Here is a 19,607-nt window from a genome sequence, read left to right as displayed (position 1 = left end):
GCTGGAGCACCATTCAGAGCTCCATGGAACCGGAAACCTGGAGAACAACTTGCAGGACCCTGGGGAACAGCAAGGGGGGGAGGTGGGGGGGGGGGTTAATGCAGCCCTCCTGTGTTGCAGAACCCCTGCTTTCAGGGACCTGTGGGGTCATTTCCCACTGATCCTGCAATTTGCTTTGTAATTGAGTTCTTTCAGAGGACTGTTTTTCCACCTCAAATACGCAGGCTTCAGCCTAAATATGATCCACGTGTAAAGTTTTACTATATAAGTCACCTTTAACGATCTGCTATCTAGAAACTGCCTCTTGCAAGTTCTCGGGAGAATAACAATTTCAAGAAAGATGGATAAGACATCATAAAAGCACATCATCAGAAGCAGTGCCCTCAATCCCACTTAGAAACGTTGATTTGGCATCCATCCTTTCCATTTTAACTGATTAAAGCAGTTTACTGTCTGGCTCTCATGCAACATTAACCAAACCAAGAATGAGAAGGAGGGTATTTTACATACACAGTGCCTGCAGGGCTACAGGATTCCAGTGACCTGAGGTATAGAAGGCTCCTTGCTGAAAGCAGATGAAATCATCCTGCATTCTGCCTTTCGTTATTCTCCAAAGGCATCACAGTCCGGAGTCCTTTCATAAGCTCTCAGACCTATACATTAATACTAATATTCAGGTTAAACAGGAACACAAACAGGCCAACCTTTCTCAAAAGATGCCAATAATCTTTCAATATACACAGGGCTCTACTGCATTAAAGAATGCCAGTGTGCTAACATATTGTTAGAGTAAGTGCCTTACTTGGGCAAGAAGAAATTCAGAAATCCAGCTATGACACTGGTCTATTGAGCTGTAACTCAATCTTACCTTAAAAAAAGTTTAAGATACTTATTTATATCAGTTGCCATCTTTTCACCGCTTAAGGAACAAATGCCAGGTTTTCTTGGTTCCTCGATAAAAAATAAAAATGGGGGGGGGGGCGCCTGGGTGAGCGACCGACTTCAGCTCAGGTCATGATCTTGCAGTTTGTGGGTTCGAACTCTGTGTCGGGCTCTGTGCTGACAGCTCAGAGCCTGGAGCCTGCTTCGGATTCTGTGTCTCCTTCTCTCTCTCAAAAATAAATAAATGTAAAAAATAAAATAAAATAAATGAATAAATAAAATAGGTATTTGAGCAAAGTCAGAGGCAAAAACGTCAGTGCTGAACTTTACTCATGCTTTGGGTCTGAGCGGCTGTTCGCTGAAATGTTCTTTTGAGGCCAAAAAATGGTTCCTCCTAACACTGGCATTGAGGCCTTAGGTGAGAATACCTTTAGGACGACTCACAAAAGAAAAAAAACAGACCAGACAAAGTTTAACTCAATTTTATTTTCCACTTTTAGTATTTTTCAAATTATACAACATGCAGTCTGCCAGAGTATCCATACATCTTCATTTTAGAACCTGGAGGATAACCAAAGTTTTCCACGAGCCAGGGGAGGGTTACTTCCAGATCTTTTGTTACATGTACTATATTACAGCATCATCACTTGATATAAGCGGCCATTGTCCCCTTCAAACCACCAAAACAATTCTGTCCACAAATTTTTTTAATGAAAGCTACTGTACAGAGACATAAAGCCCAGAGAAAACACATCTGCAGTACACATTACATACTTACACACTAAACATGTACAATCCTACAGGATGCCCTATTCCCCTTGTATCTGCACACAATGAAAATTATTTAAAATTGGTACACGATATGTAAATGTGTAAGCAGACTTCATGGAGCAGTGCTTCTTTCAGCAGTGACCTAGCCCTTATTCAATACTTTTAAACAGTCTAAATTGTTAGTGTTAAATGAAACCATTTTAGGCTACGATGGTTCCTTTAGTTTACGCAAGTTACTCAGGGTGAGACAATGAAGTGAAATCCTCCCCCTGCTCCCTTCCAGGGAAAAACTTCCCTAATATGTCATGTAGCCAGACTCTCAATGTCTCCTGCCCTGCTAAAAAAAATACACTTCAAAGAGGGGACTGTCAAGACTTTTATTTGCTTTCAGTTATTCCTCTAGGAAAAGAGAACTGATAATTCTCCCATGAGTCTTGGGGATGGCTTGGTCTGGCCTTGGACAGAAATGTCCCTTCTTCATGTGAAATTAGGGCATCACAAAGTCACTAGATGCTACGTTCCAGACAAACATTTTTCTTCATTTATCCCAATATTACTATGAATTCTAATTTTTTATAATCATGGTACTATTTCCTTTAAAAGTCTGAATCCACATTTACTCTCCCTACTACCTGCCATTCAAACAAACCAACCGTACAGCTTTTGAAGAGATGAGGCATTTGTACAGAATTGTCTAGTAAACGATCAAAACATATTTGGCATTAATATATTTTAGTCTCCACCTATAAATCTTTTTAAGTCTTAAAAGCACTTTATGAATTGATAATACAGTCAATGAAGGAACATACTATGTTACAAGAATGCAATTGGTAAGTTAAATGCAACCACAAATCTTGATATCCCAACCAACATTTCTCTAATTTAACAATCCACCATCCTGCAGGTAGAGATTATTTGTATAAACCATCTGGCTATTCCCTTATAGCATCAAAAAGTAAACTTTCAAGAAGTAGCATGAAATATAAAATTATTCACAGAGGAGAAACACACACATTCTCTCTCTTTCTCTCTCTAGCAAAAAGCAGCATACAACCAAAAATATAATCATAGGCGCAGCCATTCAGAAGTGTGGTTTTTATATTTAGAGTACAAATGGAAAGGAGTAATAACCTTAAAAACCAAGGAAAATTGCATCAATGTGGCTTTTTAAAAAAGTGGCCTACAGAGAATATGGTCCTGATATTAATTATACCAAGTAATATTTAGGGATCCACTTGAATATACTGTATTCCCCAATAATCTATCTTTTAGTCACAGTGTGGGAAAGTTAGCTTAGAGGTCCATAAAGATTGAAGCTAGGTGAACTGACTGGCTGATCAGCAAGTAGCAGAATTATCTTTAAGAGACATCAAAGCCAACTTTCTCTGTGAATAAAAGTGGTGTGAATTTTGTCAGTCCCTTGTGGAGATCAAGAAATATGGAACTACAAGTGAAACACGTAGTTCTTTTTGAAACATGAAAGGACCAAGCGATTCTTGAGAAATAGAAAAGGGGTAACCACAGAAAAGTTACTTTGGAAAGAATCTAAAATAATCTATTAACAAGGGAGCCCCCAGAAAGAATTACTGACCTTTGTCCAATTTCCAAACATAAAGTAATACAGTTGCATGATAGACAGTAGGGTCACTCAACTACTAATTGGCAATCCTTTCCAAGACCAATGCTTCAGCCTCTAAAATCAGAGCCAAACATATTAATGGCAAGATTATAATCTATGGCATATGTTATTACCTGATAAGGTTTGCAAATGCTGCCCTACAAAGCCCCTTCTATCAGACCGTAAATAGCCATTGAGCATGTATAGCAGGCAAGTTACTGGCAATATAAGAAAATCAAAAGAAGAATTTTTAAAATGTAAATGAATGCAAAATTGTCATTTTAATGAAATAAATACTTCAGTAGAATTTGTCTTCTTCTTTCTCCTTAGTCCCCCCCCCAAAAAAAAAACCAAAACACATAAACAAAGTGCAACATTTAACAAATAAATTAAGTCAAAGCAGCTTTGCTGTGTTAGGGAAATTTTACACAAGAAAAGTCTGGAAGTTAATTCACAGTCCTCAGTGCTTTACACACTCACACACACACACACACACACACACACACTTCAACTACGACTCACACAGCAAAGAGAAAACTCCATGTCTACCCGGCCTACATTTCATTCCTGTGGTGACAGCAGCAGGGACAGTGCCAGCTTCCTCATCGTGGGCAGGCACAGAGATAGGATGGATGCTTTCACTGAGATTAGTCTGGTCGTCACTGACTTACCCTCCAATTTGTCAAAACTAGTAGCAGCACACAAGACCAAGTTAATTGAACCTTTGTCAGCTTCCCTGAAGACTTTACTACTTGGAAATCAATCATTCTAAAATCCACAACTGGAAGTAAGAGTTGATTCAGCTTTAAATTCATGTGTTAAATAAACCAATAGTTAAATGTAAAAAAAAACAAAAAAACCCATCCATACCGAGTTCTTCTAATTCTGCTTAAGAAGATGAAATCTATCAATTTGAAGCCACAGAACAAACTCAAAAAAACAATCCGCAATGAAGGGTTAACATAACAATTTACAGCAACTTATTCACAGGCACAAATATTTGTCAATTACTCCCCTGCCGGAGGGCTTCCTTTTTCAACTGTGGGAATGAATGATCCTGGATTTCATCAGCAGTACCCCCTCAAGGCTTAAGATGGTTCCCTACAGGAAGAAGCCATCCCCAATGCGAGCTCCAGTAGGGTCAGGGAGGAGGAAGCGAGGAGGGGGCCACCGCATTTCCAATCACCTAACTTTGCAGCATTTTCAACACTCCTGAAGAAAGGATGTTCAAAGTGGGCTGGCTGAGACTAGTCGCTGCAGGTTCACTAGCAAGCAGCTCAGGTGAATTTTATGACTTTTCACATTTACATAGATGTGTTTGAATGAACAAATTCTACATTGCTACTGTCAGATTGTTTTTCTGCCTTGAAGAAATTTGTTTTGCATTTTAACAGGTGCCCTACTAAAAGTGTATTTCACAGATCCAAAGATGTGACCGGGATATTCAAAATGCTTCTTTGGGGTAATTTGTTTCAGAAAAGTGTTCAGAATGAAAATTTTGAACCTTATAGCAGCACTTTTTTTGTTGTTGTTCCCTAAAAATATAAAGTAATATGTTTATTTTACAGGAGACCAGACAGGTGCAGTGGAGCGTGATTCCCCGCCTCCAGGGCACTTGGATGTTCCCCCCAGGGAATGGCATGGAGGGCGTTTGCTGGGACTGTGCACTATGGAGAGAGGAGGCTCCAGGGACTGCCCAGAGACCACCCAGCACCCTGAAGCCGAGTCGTGGCAATGGTTCCCAGGGGTAAGTGGATCTTCTGTTAGTGTCCCCTTCAGATTTCTCAGGAAAAGCCCAAGCACACACCTCTACACACAGAAATTCTACACAGCTCAAATATCTGAAACTGGTGTACTGCAGATGGCTGGGGTAAACAAATGTAAAAGAAAATGGAAATTTTGTGTAGGAGGGGAAAAAAAATATATAGGAATTGGTGATTAATGTAGTCCTTGACATGCTGCGTGGAGAGCCGTATCTGTTGAAAAAGAACAAGAGAGAGAACATAGGCGTTAGGGAACACAGTGGAAATACACTCCTCAAAAAATGTTTTCATATTTAGAATATCTAGAGTATTTAGATATTTAGATGAATATTCTAGATATTCAGACCTGAGCTGTCCAATATAAATACCATGTGAGCCACATATTTAATTTTAAATTTTCAAGTGGCTCCATTAAAAAGCGGGAAGAAAGAAGTCAAATGAGTTTTAATAATACAGTTCATTTAACCCCATAAATTCAATACATTGTCATTTCAACATGTAATCATTATTACAGGTTGAGCTATCTTATGTTACAATATCACTATTGAGATACTTCAATTTTTTTCCCACAGTGTTTGCAATGTGGTGTATATTTTGCATTTTGACCACATCTCAGTTTGGACTTGGCCACATTTCAAGTCTCAGTGGCCACATGTGGCTAGTGGCTAGTGTATCAGACAGCACAGCTCCTATTTACTGCTTTTGATTTAAGCATTTAGCCCTGACCACAGTCTCTTCCAAAAGTCCCGTATCTATTGACACTGGTGATAGAGGAACAGAATGCATTTTCTCATTCCTAAGGAGTACTCAAAACACCTTTGCACTTGCCAGCACTTGGGATTTTAAGGCAGCTCAGACATGACCCCTAACCCAGGCTCTCTCAAGAAACAGATTCCCAGTCCCGGCTGAAAGGTAGGTTTCGCCTCCCTGGGCTGAGGAAGTTACTCGGAGGAGACATCCCCTTTGATTTTGCCCACCAGAGGTCCATCTGGTCATGCTCAGGTCTCCAGGATAAAAGTCTGGGCTAAGTCCTGACTCAGAGGCCAGCCCCAAGTGGCCTCTGTCGCCTTTGGACCAACTCTAATAAAGTCAACTTTCAGGAAGAAAGCAAAGGGTTCAGCTTCTTCCCACCAGCTGGAAGCCGTGGGTCTGCCAGTCATCTTCCTATGGGTTTTGTGCAGAGCTCAAGGTGCTTGTGGGATGGGGAGGGGGTGACAGCAGCGATAAGTAGAGCCTCGTCCTGGAGAAACAGGGAATTGCCTGGCATGGAAATATGACACACATAAGAAAAACCCACGTGTCCATCTGGTTTTAAAAGGAACTCCATAACCTGACACATCGCGCTGTTTTTCCCTCTAGAAGAAGGCTTACATCCAACTTTAGTGCTCAACTGTGCTAAACATCTCAGATTCCTGCTATAGTGCTCTCTCCCTCTCTAGTTTTTTTCTCTTCACTCTCCTGACTCCTGTGTTATAATATTGTAAGTAACCTCACATATTTTGCATAAATAAGCAGGATGCAAATTATAAATAAATAGTAAAAATTCAGCATGTGTAAAGGGATTATAAAAAAGGTAGGAGCAAAGTGGGTAGGCGGGAGGGAAGAGGAGAAAAAAGACAGAAATTGTGTAGGAGAAAAGAGACAGACACAAAAAATAGAAAGCTCATTTGGTAGCTACCACCTCTTGCTCCAATGGTGTAACTCCACAGGTAGAAATCTGCTCCATTAAAAATGGCTTCAAGAACCCTACATGATAATATTCATGTCCTGTTTAGAAGTTACAGAGAAAGATTTGTCTCTGGGAAGAGCATCTTGAATGCTTAGCCTTTCCGGTAAGATTTTGTGCTCATTATTAGGACAAGAGATGAAGACTCTAGAAGCCTGGTCATAGTTGTCACTTTAATTCAGTTTGAGCTGAAAACCAATAGGCTCTTGGATGCTTTCGGAAGACCACCACCTGGAGGCAGGGAGGTAGGAGCACACGCCTTAAATTGTAGGGTTAGGGTTTAACGTGAGGATTGCTGCCAACCTTGCTGACAGAGCCTAGGATTAAAGACACATACTTGGTGGGGTGGCCTCTGAAATGCCAGGGGACAACGGCCTTTCATTCAAACCCCCCACCCTTGCATGGGCAAGACTCAGCACGTTCTGGCCAGCAGTACGTTAGAAACAGGGGGCCACAAAGGAGACCCAAACTGCTTAGTCACCTCAAGGCGGGTGAAAAGCCGGAGACGTGACAGGCTGTGGAAAGGAAAAACACAGGAACGCCCCCAATAAAGAAAGGGTCCTTTACCATGAAGAAGTCATTCTGCATTCTGAATTAAAGATCTTTACAGCCCATCTGCCAAAGCAGTCTTTCCAGCAAGCCCAAGAAAAAAGGATTCCCAAACATCCCCCAACGATCTGAATGCTCATCTCTTCTGATAAATCCAGAGCGGGGGGACATGGATAGAATTTATAAAAGTAAATGGGTTGGCCCCTGGAGAAACCATTTCTGACTTCCGATGGCAGAGAGCAGCCACCCAGCGAGGCCGGCAAATCTGGAGAACATTTAACACCCAGTTCTGTGGACCCTCTTGGATGGCTCAGAGTTGTTCCTCACTCAGCTGCAAGCACAGTACTGGCTGAAGTGACTTGCTACGAGGCTGTCCCTGGGCCTCTGCCAAACTGGAGATGGAAATTCAGAGTGGCAACGTGTGACCAGACTTAGAAGGAAATAAAATCGCCTTTCTTTAGAAGGGGTGGGGAGGCTGAAGAAAGAAGCTAATTATACAAGAGTTTTGCAAGAACGTATTTCGAGATTTTTCTCCCCAACTTTAGCTTTTGCAATTGCTTGCAAGTGGATTTATGCTTAATCCAAACAGTACATAGTTTTATCTTCTCTTTTGCCTTTCTACAGTTCAATCCCCACATTATAAGAATTACCAATGGAACTTCACGTACCACTGCTGAATAGAAGTGGGTTTATCTCACAGGAGCAGTAGTGCAATCTGCTGTGGAGGGAGGATCGCTCTTCCTTCCGGCTCCTCGTGGTTGCTTCCTTTGAGCTCACAGTGCTGGTTTCTAAGTCCTGTGCCATAGGGCCCGTCTGCAGTCACTTCTGGCCTCTCTCCCCGAGTCCCACTTTGTTGATGCTTTCAGGCCTGTCCCCACATCCACCACAACACTGGCCCTAGTTCTTGCCACACAGCATTCCATTCCCTTCCCCTCCTTCCACTAGGACCTTCCACTCTTCTTTCACATCACTCATTCAACACCCAGCGAACCCTGGGTGAAGAAGGTGCTATGATCATAACTTCTCCATGCCCAAGAATCCTGTCTGGAGTGACAAGGCTGGGCTTTTTTAATTCAACTAAAATAAACACACTGCACGGACAGAATGCAGGAGCAGAGAGGGGAATCCAGTCCTGTCCATTAAGCCAAATGTTAAACAGATTTGCAAAACTGCAAAGCAATGCCATTCTGCTGTTTTTGTTTTGGAAAATAATTACTTTTCATTAAAAGTGGCATTTTGGTTGACAGTAGTGATATCTAAAATTTTTGTTTCAATTTATATCAATAGTATAAAACATATCAAGAGACATACCCCAGGAATGTAGAAGCTTTTTGATGTCAATACTTTTTAAGACTATAAAGGGTCCCAAGGCCAGGAACTTTGAAAACTGCTACACAGCCGATCGGACTTCTTGGTCCAGGATCCACAACTGACAAGATGTGTGATCCTGACAGTTCAGGATCTCTGTAGAAGATAGGATGGCCCTGGACGAGATAATGTCAACACGTGCCCGTTCTGTGCCAGGCCCCCGCCCGAGCTCTCTGTGTATAGTAATGCATTTAATCCCCATAGCCACCCTGTAGGTCAACATAGTCATGTGGCACATTTCACAGAGGGCAGGGAGGCACAGACGGATGCAGTAACTTACCTAGAACATGGCCAGGCTGGGATTCAACCCCAGGCAGCTGGGCTTCATATCCTGAAGCCACAATCACCCCGCCTGAAGCAGAGTCCCCCGCTGCAGGTACATTCTTGTGACTCAATCACTTAATTACTAGGGTTTTCCAACAGCAGTAGCAAGTTGAACAGCCCAGTGGCTCAGAGGTAGACCACATGTGTGGCTGACTTAAGGATCCCACATGACCTGCTGTAAAGGAGGCTCCCTGACTGATGTTGTTGGAGAAGTAAATAAAGTACGCCAAAATGGCCAACAGGACTAACACAGACTCTGGTCTCTAGCTTAGAGACCCCTCCTCCGGGTTCTTCTTTTGTTTGCTGTGCATTCAAAAACCCCCACAGAAATGGAGGCTGTCGGCTATAAATGACCCTCCCCACTTGCATTCCAGGCTCAGACTGTGGAGAAACAGTTTCCTCTGAGCCCACCAGTGTTAAATAAATCTCCAATCCACCAAGATCTCCAAGTGCCGCTTGGTTTTTCTGCCAGCGTTCCAGTCTGGTTCCGTAACATACTTGGTTCCCTGACCAGGAAACCCAACCGTGCTGGCTCATTGTTGCCACCTGTTTGGGAAAACAGCGAGGCGGTGATGGAGTGAGGGATCGCAAGGGAGAAGGTGCGCCCTGCCTGAATTTCGGCAGTCTCCTTCTCGGTTGCCTTGGGCTGGCCCCACTCCATTGTTCCCACCGGACTCAGACCTGGTAGATGAGGACCTGGACCCGACATCGGAACCGGTAAGGCCGGGGCCCCAAAGAAGTCAGGCCCACCCAAAAGGGTGGAAGGGGGACCTGATCAATCCTTGGAAGCCTTAACAGCTCTCACAGGTAGAGAATTTTTGCAGGAGGGAATGTAATAGACTCTGGTGTGTGTGTGTGTGTGTGTGTGTGTGTGTGTGTGTGTGTGTGTGTGTGTGTATGTGTGTGTGTGTGTGAATGTGTGGCTCAGCCAGGCTTGCCAGTCGAGTTCGAGTTTGTGGCTCCACGGACAGGCACCCTTAAGGTCCCCAAGAGTCTACGGAGTCTAAATGCGCTCTCCTGTGCGTGGTGAGCGTATAAGGTCCAGGGTGGTATTGGCTCAGATTCCGATTGCAAGTCACAAAGCTGAGTCCGCTACAGCCAAACCTCACCTAAAGTTTCCCTCAGGAATGCGACCAGAGAGAAGTGTCTGATTGGTCCTCTCATCCAAGGGGATACCCTCCCTTTGTCTTTGCGACACCGAATACGAGAAAGAAATTAATAATGGGAAAAAAACAGAGTAAGCCTACGATTTTAGAGGTCATGCTCAAAAATTTTAAAAAGGGATTTTCAGGCGATTATGGGGTGAAAATGACACCCAGGAAGTTAAGGACCTTTTGTGAACTAGAATGGCCCATATTCAATGTAGGATGGCCCCCTGAAGGGACATTGGATGCTCAAATAATGCAGCGGGTTTGGCTAATAGTCACTGGGAACCCAGGCCACCCTGATCAATTTCCATACATCGACTCCAGGCTTGAAATTGCCCGAAATCCCCCACCTTGGGTGTGATTCATCCTTGGGTGTGATTCATCGTTAGCAAACAGAGCCAGGCAAAGGTTTTAGCCACTTTACCTGGAGGCTCACCCAGGGAGCCAAAGAAGCGACCCACCGCTCCTCTAATATTTAAAGGAGACGAAGGAGACCCGGAGGAAGATAATGTCTTTCCACCTCCTTATGACTCGCCAAGCTCCCTCCCCCCTCCCCCTGAGCCTGAAACTCCTCCCCCATCTCTCTCTCCACCAGGGCCACAGTCACCACGCCACCGCCACCGAAGTCACTGCCACCGCAGTCACCGTCACAACCACCAGAGTCGCCACAGCAGTGGCACCACCCATCTCCCCATCCCTCTGGACCCGGAGAACCCTCCCCCACAAGGGCCAGCAGCCAGACTGCACCCCAGACCCAGACCTAACGCTCTCCAAATGCCTGTAAGGGAGACATGAGAGCCTGAAAGACAGAATGAGGATGGAATAGTCCAGCCCAGCCGTTCCATGATGTATTATCAACCTTTCTCCACAACCGACCTCCTCAACTGGAAACACAACACTCCATCATACTCTGAAAAGCCACAAGCAATGGTCAACTTGATGGAGTCCCTCTTCCAGACCCACTGACCGACTTGGGAAGACTGTCAACAGTTACTCCGTACTCTGCTTAATACAGAAGAAAGAAGAAGGATAAGAGAAACACGACAGTACCTAGAAGATCATGCACCTCCAGGGATTAATGACCCTGCTGTCTGGGCTCAAGCTGCTGCACCTGAAGAACGCCCAACAAGGGATTTCACCACAGAAGAAGGACAGGCCCACATCTGATGATATCAGGAAGCCCTCCTCTGGGGAGCCTTAGCTGGAGCCAGAAAGCCCATGAACAAGACTAAAATATCATCAGTCATGCAGCACCCTGGGGAGTCTCCCGGAGACTACTACGAAAGATTATGTGAAGCATACCGTGTATATACCCTGTTTGACCCCGAGGCACCAGAAAGTCAACAGATGGTAAATACCTCTTTTGTGGCACAGGCTGCCCCAGACATCAGAAGAAAACTCCAGAAGTTGGAGGGCTTTGTTGGGATGAATATCACTCAGCTGATAGAGGTCGCCAATAAAGTTTTCATGAACCGAGAAGTTGCAGCCAAAAGAGAAGCAGAGAGAAGACTAAAAAAGAAGGTCACCCTTCTCACAGCACTAAAAGAAACAGACGCTGCAAAGATGGGAAGACCCCAACCACCCAAAGGGGGGAAGGCCAGAGCCCCCTTAGCAAGGGACCAATGTGCATACTGCAAAGAGAAGGGACACTGAAGAATGAATGTCCAAATCGGAAGGGGCCCTCAAAACCCAGCCATATCGGGAAGAACCTCAAGGTGAGAACCGTGTTTGTCTGGCTGGGGTAGAATTGGACTGAGGGGGACCGGGCTCTTTCTCTCTTGGCCCCCATGAGCCCACAATTGAAATGAAGGTAGGGGCCGAACAATAACTTTCATGGTTGACACTGGGGCTGAATACTCCTTTGTTACTTCCCCAGTGGCGCCCTTAAGCCAAAAGACGGCAACCATACTTGGGGCTACTGGGACACGGGCAATGCAGCAGCCCTTCTGTCAAGCTCAACAATGTGAACTTGGGGGTCACAAGGTCCAGCATGAATTCCTGTACTTACCCGACTGCCCAATTCCTCTCCTGGGCCGGGATCTGCTCTCCAAACTTGGGGCCCAGATAACTTTTGAACCCACTGGACACACTAGCCTCCAATTAAACCCAAGGCAGAAGAAAACCCTGGTCTTGGCGATTACCCTGCCAAGGGAAGAAGAATGGAGACTCTTCTGCACCCAGGCCTTACCCTGTAGCCCTTCAGAATTCAGGCTTACATTCCCCTCTGTATGGGCTGAAGATAACCCACCTGGACTAGCTTGGATTTGGGCCCCCATCATTGTTGACCTGATTCCTGGAGCCCAACCTCAGAGACAAAGGCAGTACCCCCTTCCACTCGAGGCTAGAATGGGTATACAAGAGCACCTGACCAAGCTCAGAGAAGCAGGTATCCTAACTGATTGCCAATCAGCTTGGAATACCCCATTCTTGCCAGCCAAGAAGCCAGGAGGAGGATACCGACCAGTACAGGATTTGAGGGCCATTAACAATGTGACTGTTTCCTTACACCCAGTGGTTCTGAACCTGTATACTCTCCTCAGCCAAATTCTGGGGTCAGCCAGATGGTTTATATGCCTCGACCTAAAGGATGCTTTCTTCTGCCTCCACCTGGCTCCTCAAAGTCAACCATTGTTTGCCTTTGAATGGACTGAGCCCATTACAGGGCGCCAGATGCAGCTGACCATACGACTTCCCCAAGGTTTCAAGAACTCGCCCACTCTTTTTGGGGAGGAAGTAGCTGCAGACCTCGCCGACTTTCCAAGGGAAACCACAGGGTGTGTCCTCCTCCAATATGTAAACGCCCTCCTCCTTGCCAGCGACACCCAAGAAGACTGTAAGAAAGGTACCAAGGCCCTCCCCTCCTGCAGCTCCTGTCCTATTCGGGGTATGGGACCTCTTGGAAGAAGGCACAGATTTGTCAGCAGCAGGTCCGATACTTAGGCTTCTTCTTCACAAAAGGAAAAAGAGAACTAGGACCGGAAAGGAAGAAAGTTATCACCACACTGCCACAGCCCCAAACAAAACGAGGCTTGCATGAATTTTTAGGGGCCACAGGGTTCTGTCGCATTTGGATTCCTGGATTCTCAGCCATAGCAAGGCCCCTCTATGACTGTTGAGAGGGCCAGACCGGAGCCCCTCGCAGGGGCTGAGGAGGCAAGGGCCACTTTCACAGAAATAAAGTTGGCTCTGGGATGAGCCCCAGCCAGCCCTGGATTTGCCTGACACAGAAAGGCCCTTTAACCTCTTGGTACAGAAAAGGACAAAATAGCCCTTGGAGTGCTCACTCAGAGTATGGGGCCTTGGCAATGGCCAGTGGCCTACCTGTCAAAAACACTTGATCCTGTGGCTGCAGGATGGCCACTGGGCCTCAGAGCACTGGCAGCCACAGTCCTGCTCATCAAGGAGGCAGACAAACTCACGCTGGGACAAACACCTAATGTTAAGGTCTCACATGTGGTCATGTGAGCACCCAAGGATATCGTTTCCTCTCCAATGCTCGGCTGACACAGTACCAAGGCGTTCTCTATGAAAACCCAAGGGTCACTCTCGAAACAGTAAAAACACTAAATCCGGCCACCTTCCTTCCCACGGAGGAGGGAGGACCCAACCATGACTCTTCCGAAGTAGTGGATGAAGTCTATGCCAGCCTCCCAGACCTCCAAGACCAGGCTATAACAAGCCCGGAGATCACCCTGTTCAGCGATGAGAGCATCTATTTACAAGAGGGCAGCCGAAGAGCAGGATATGTGGTAACCACAACCACCGAAGTTCTGGAAGCCAAGGCCTTGCCGGAAGGATGGTCAGCACAATGGGCTGAACTGTATGCCTTAACCCGAGCCCTCATCCTTAGCAACGGTAAACAAGTTAACATCTACTCTGATTCCTGGTATGCCTTCGCTACTGTGCATGTACACGGGGCCATCTATAAAGAAAGAGGCCTCCTTACTGCTGCAGGGAAAACTATCAAAACCAAGGAAGAAATACTAGAGCTTCTTGAGGCTGTATGGCTACCAGACAAGGTGGCTATCCTACACTGTAAGGGACATCAGAAAGGAGATGACCCCGTAACTCAAGGAAATCGCCTGGCCGACAAAACAGCCAGAGTGGCCGCCTGTGGTAACCCAGGCAAAGCTCCTACCTACACTATGACTCTTGCGCCCCAGAGGGAATCCTCCCCGCCCCTGTACACAAACGAAGAAAGAAGTTGGGCCTCGACAGAAGGGGGCACACCAAGCAAAGAGGGATGGTGGGTCATGCCAAACGGGCACATCTTTGTCCCGTCGTCTATGGGAAAACACTAGTGAAGGAGAATCACCAACTCACGCACCTAGGGAAAACTGCACTGGAGGCCCTCCTCAAAAAGAACTACTGTATCAGCCAGCTGCCGCCATTATGCCCAGCTGTCGGTGAACAATGTGTGACGTGTGCCAAAAACAATGCTTGGTCTGCCCCATGGCCCCCTCCTGGCAGGCAAAGGATGGGGGCCGCCCCTTTTGAAGACTTGCAGGTGGAATTTACTGACATACAACCAAATAAAGGGTTCAGGTACCTTCTTGTAATAATCTGCACACATTCGGGATGGGTCGAAACATTCTCCACCAGAATGGAATGAAGTCGCGAGGTGGCCAAAACCCTTCTACGGGAGATTGTGCTTCAGTTTGGTCCACCCTTAACCATACACAGTGATAACGGACCTGCATTTGTGGCAGACATTATACAAACCCTGACAAAGTGCCTCGACATTACTTGAAAACTGCACACTGCTTACCGACCCCAGAGCTCAGGGAACGTAGAGCGGATGAATCGCACCCTCAAGGAAACCCTCGCTAAGTTCCACCAAGAGACTAATCTCCCATGTCCAGATTTACTACTGCTGGCCCTCCTGTGTGCCCGATGCATGCCTGGAGCACTAGGATTCTCCCCTTTTGAGTTATTATATAGGCGCCCCCCCCACCGCCCCCCACCATGTTCAGGAAAACTCCCAGGAGACCTACACCAGATTGGAGACAAAGGAATAAGAGAACAGCTTCAGACCTTGAGGACAGTCCTAAACAAGTTACAAAGATACACCACAGAGAGGGCCCCAATTTCCTTAGGGACCCCCGTTTACCCCTTTCAGCCAGGAGACTCTGTGTGGGTCAAAGATTGGAAGAGGGAACCTCTTAGACCATGGTGGACTGGGCCTCATACTGTTATTCTAACAACTCCTACAGCCCTTAAAGTTTCAGGTATCACCCCCATGGGTCCATCACTCCAGAGTTAAGAAGGCCAACTCAGAAGAACCCACAATCTGGCGAAGTGATCCAGATCTAGTCAACCCGCTTAAACTGACCCTCAAAAGGGAAACTGGCCCCTGAGACCTCCAGCCCTGCTCCAGCCACACCCCGGAAGCTGGCTGACCTGCGCACGGCAGAAGCCTGAGGAATCAACGTGTGAACCTAGCCTAGGGGTTTGGATGCAACTCTGCCAGCCCTTGCCCCTTCCTGGTGCCATAGCCCTGATTTTACTTCTTACTGTTGGGCTGACAGAGACTGCACCAACAAGCTGGACATGGGACAAAAGATGCATGCTGGGTCTCACATACCTCCTCTGGATGGGAGGATTATTAAGTATTGCCTGTATATTATGATAACCTCTCTCACCCTCACAATGGCCGCTTACCCACTTTGCCCCCAGGATTGTTATATGACAATAAGGGGGTCAAGGGCGTTCAGCGCCTTCACCTCCCTCCACAAAGATTGCTACAAGGGAAAAACACCCACTCTGTCAGTCCCTCGGTGCCCCAAGGGCTAAGAATTGGACCACAGAGATAACCCAAGATGTCAGGACCCCATGTCACAACAAGGGCCTCCAGAGAGGGAAGTGAGCTTGCTACACTTACCTTCCTCAATGGGGGATCTTGGATGGGGAGGGGTGCAAGACAGGGCCCTTCAAAAAGCTATAAAGGATACCCAGGATAGGGTAATACAAGCCATAAAGGCAACCACCCCCTGGGCAGCCTACCAAGGTTGAACCTTTCAGCCTTCAATCAGATGCTTAGCAATTCCCCACTCCAGCCTTGGGCCAACACTACACTACAAGTCCTCCACAAAATAGATAATCACACCCAAACCTGCTGGATGTGCTTGCCCCTCAGCAGTAGGGCTTACTTAGCCATTCCTATCCCTTTGTCCTGGGAAGCTCCTGAAAATCTCAAAACCAACACGTCTGTCTTAATTGGACCCCTGGCCACTGGGGTCCCTCTCACTAATGCTGACAATCTAATCTGTATGTCCCTGAAGGTATGAATGCTACCACTCTATGCAGAAGAAATATAACCTTAAAGAGGAATGCAACCCTGTGTTCAACCCCTGGGGTGTTCTATCTGTGTTATAATTTGGCCTACCGATGCTTAGAGGCCAACTGGACTCAGATATGTTATTCTGTCTTCCTAACCCCAGAGATATCCGTGTACACTGAAGATCAGCTCCTAACAAACTTTAGCCCCAAGTCCCGGACTAAACAGGCAATCCTGCTACCCGTTCTGATAGGAGCAGGAATTGCGACAGGAATAGGAACTGGAATAGGGGGCATAGGCTCATCTGTAGGACTATACCATAGACTATCTCAAGAGCTAAATGAAGACATGGAACGGGTGGCAGATTCTCTGGTAACCTTAAAAAACCAAATAAACTCTCTGGCGGCAGTGACCCTCCAACATAGTTGAGCCCTCAACCTCCTCACTTTAGAAAAAGGAGGGTCTTGCATCTTTCTGGGGGGAGGAATGTTGCTATTTCGTAAACCAGTCAAGAATAGTTACAACTAAGATTAAGGAACTCAAGGAAAGAATTCAATGTAGACAACAGGAAAGTATCAATCAATGGAAAGGATGGGATCTCACAGATTGGGCATGCTGGCTTCCTGCCCTGGCAGGGCCCCTCCTCTCCATAATTTTACTTGTATCCATCGGCCCTTGTATACTGAATGCTGTGGTACGTTTTATTGAAAACACTGTTGTTCGCCAAACTACTGCCCATATCTTAGCCCTCCGAGAGTATCAACCTGTAAAACTGAAAGGTGATGCCTACTAAAAGTTTTTTTTTTTTTAAGGCATCAAAGGGGGGGAATGTTGGAGAAGTAAATAAAGTACACCAAAGATGGCCAACGGGGCTGAAACAGACTCTGGTCTCTAGCTTAGAGACCCCTCCTCTGGGTTCTTCTTCCTTTGTTTGCTATGCACTCGAAAACCCCCACAGATATGGAAGCTGACAACTGTAAATTACCCTCCCCACTTGCATTCGGCGCTCAGACCTTTGGAGAATGAGTCTCCTCTGAGCCCATCGGTGTAAAACACATCTCCAATCCACCAAGATCTCCAAGTGCCGCTTGGTTTTACCTCCAGTGTTCCAGCCTGGTTCCGTAACGATTTCACCACTTCAGGGGGTTAAATTTGGTAAAGCAAATTCTCACCTACCCTCTACGTACAGAGTGAACTCATTTCTGCTATGAGCACGAGCCAACTTATGCATTTTAAGTACATTTTTTATTTGTGATTAAATGGACATAAAAACCGGGAGAATGGTCAAAGTAGACCCCGTCACTGATGCCACATGGATGGATCCAGTTATTCAGGACAGAGAGAAGAGTAACAAGCAGGAAAGACAGTGATTTAGAAAAGCAAACAGAGGATAAACGAAGTGCCAGCTTGGGAAGCTCAGCCTGAACCTCAGGATAAATTAAGGGCCAAACAATAAGGGCCTTTTTGTTCTGCAAGTCAAACGCTCAGAAAGAAAACTATTCTGCCTGAGGTGGAGTGAGGAAAACAATGAAGGGAGAGAGCAGGGTGGGGGGTTGAGAGAAGGTGGAATTTCTTAGATCAAAGATAGAGGCCCAAGTGGACCCAAAGTTCAGGGCTTTAGCTGAGGGTAGTAAATGAGGGGAAATGGCCGGGGACATTCAGAGGCAAATAAATCTGAGGTTTAAGTGCTAAGCTAAAAAATACTGGACTTCCTGTCTCTAATGTACACGTGGAATTTCCCCTTTTGGGTGTAGCTTACTGTGACAAGACTTCTTAGACTAGAACATTATTGATGCATTCCAGATGTCCAGGCCAAGCCTGAAGGTCCCTAAAAGTGTCAGGCATGCAGGCAACATAAGGTCCAGGATGTCAGGCTCTCAGTCACAGATGACCATTATGGCAACAAAAGGGGACAGTTGTGAAAGCCTGTAGATCTGTGTTAGGTGTCCGCTTCCAGCCCACAAACATTTAAGAGTTAAAGATACTGTTTTTTACTAACAACAAACAAATATATTCACAATGAACCTCCTGAAGTAGTAAAACCTGAAGAAGACAGAGCCATCCCATAGTGACTGTCACTGACCCAGGGAATGTCACACAAATCAGGGATACAGAGGCCATAACAGAACACCTGGTCTGCTTTGATGGTTCCATCTGCCAGGTGGCCCTGCTAGAAACCACAGTCCTGCTTTTCCAGCGCTGTTTTCTTTATGCCTCAAAACACGAAATCACAGTCTGAAAACACGGAACTGCTTCTTCTTCTTTTCTTTTTTTTAATGTTTATTTTTGAGAGAGAGAGAAACAGAGTGTGAGCTGGCAAGGGGTACAGAGAGAGGGAGACACAGAATTGGAAGCGGGCTCCAGGCTGTCAGCACAGAGCCCAACGTGGGACTCGAACTCGCAAACTGTGACACCATGACCTGAGCTGAAGTCGGATGCTTAACCAACTGAGCCACTCAGGCGCCTGGAACTGCTTCTTCTGTAAGAACCCTAGTGGGTCCCTATTGCTGTACCATTGTGATTTTACCAAATATTTTATCAAAGCTTATCAAAACTTTATTAAATAGGCTACAGTTTCTAGATTTAATATATATGGTTTTTAATAAAAGTACAGTCCTCAAGATATCAGAGTCTTCATCTACATCAGCAAAGTGAGGTGCATCCTGGGCCTGTGGTTCATTTCACAATTATTTTCTTTCTTTCTTTTTTTTTTTTTCATGATTTTCAATTTCACCTTTATTTTTGTTTGTTTGTTTGTTTGTTTTGAGAGAGAATGCATGTGAGCCAGGGATAGGGGCAGAAAGGGGAGAGAGAGAGAGAGAGAGAGAAAAATTTTTTTAAGTTTATTTATTTATTTTGAGAGAGACAGAAAGCTAGCAGGATGGGCAGAGAGAGAGGGAGAGAGAGAATCCCAAGCAGGCTGAGCTGTCAGTGCTCAGAGCTGATGTGGGGCCTTGATCAACAACTGTGAGATCACAACCTGATCCAAGAGTCGGACACTTAACCAACCGAGCCACCCACCCGGCTACCCCAGAGAGAGAGAGAATCTTAAGCCCAACTCAGGCTCACTCCCCGGACCCTGGGATCACGACCTAGGCTGAAATCAAGAGTTGGATGCTCAACTGACTGAGCCACCCAGGTGCCCCTCACAATGTTTTCAATTTTACATTTTCCTTGCCAC

At 45.9% G+C, this 19,607-nt stretch overlaps 1 protein-coding gene across 1 annotated transcript in view; it reads right to left on the bottom strand.

Moving 5' to 3' along the window:
- Positions 1-1,349: 1,349 nt before the first annotated feature.
- Positions 1,350-19,607, bottom strand: part of KIF5C (kinesin family member 5C) — a 164,003-nt gene continuing 145,745 nt past the window's right edge. The window contains exon 26 of the mRNA XM_025912817.2: positions 1,350-5,247. The gene's annotated coding sequence lies outside the window, so the exon portion shown is untranslated. The remainder of the gene's footprint in view (positions 5,248-19,607) is intronic.

The sequence above is a fragment of the Puma concolor genome, chromosome C1, assembly GCF_028749965.1.
Source record: "Puma concolor isolate L17-30 chromosome C1, mPumCon1.1.hap2, whole genome shotgun sequence".
Classification (NCBI taxonomy): domain Eukaryota; kingdom Metazoa; phylum Chordata; class Mammalia; order Carnivora; family Felidae; genus Puma; species Puma concolor.
This window is presented reverse-complemented; position numbering and strand designations above follow the sequence as displayed.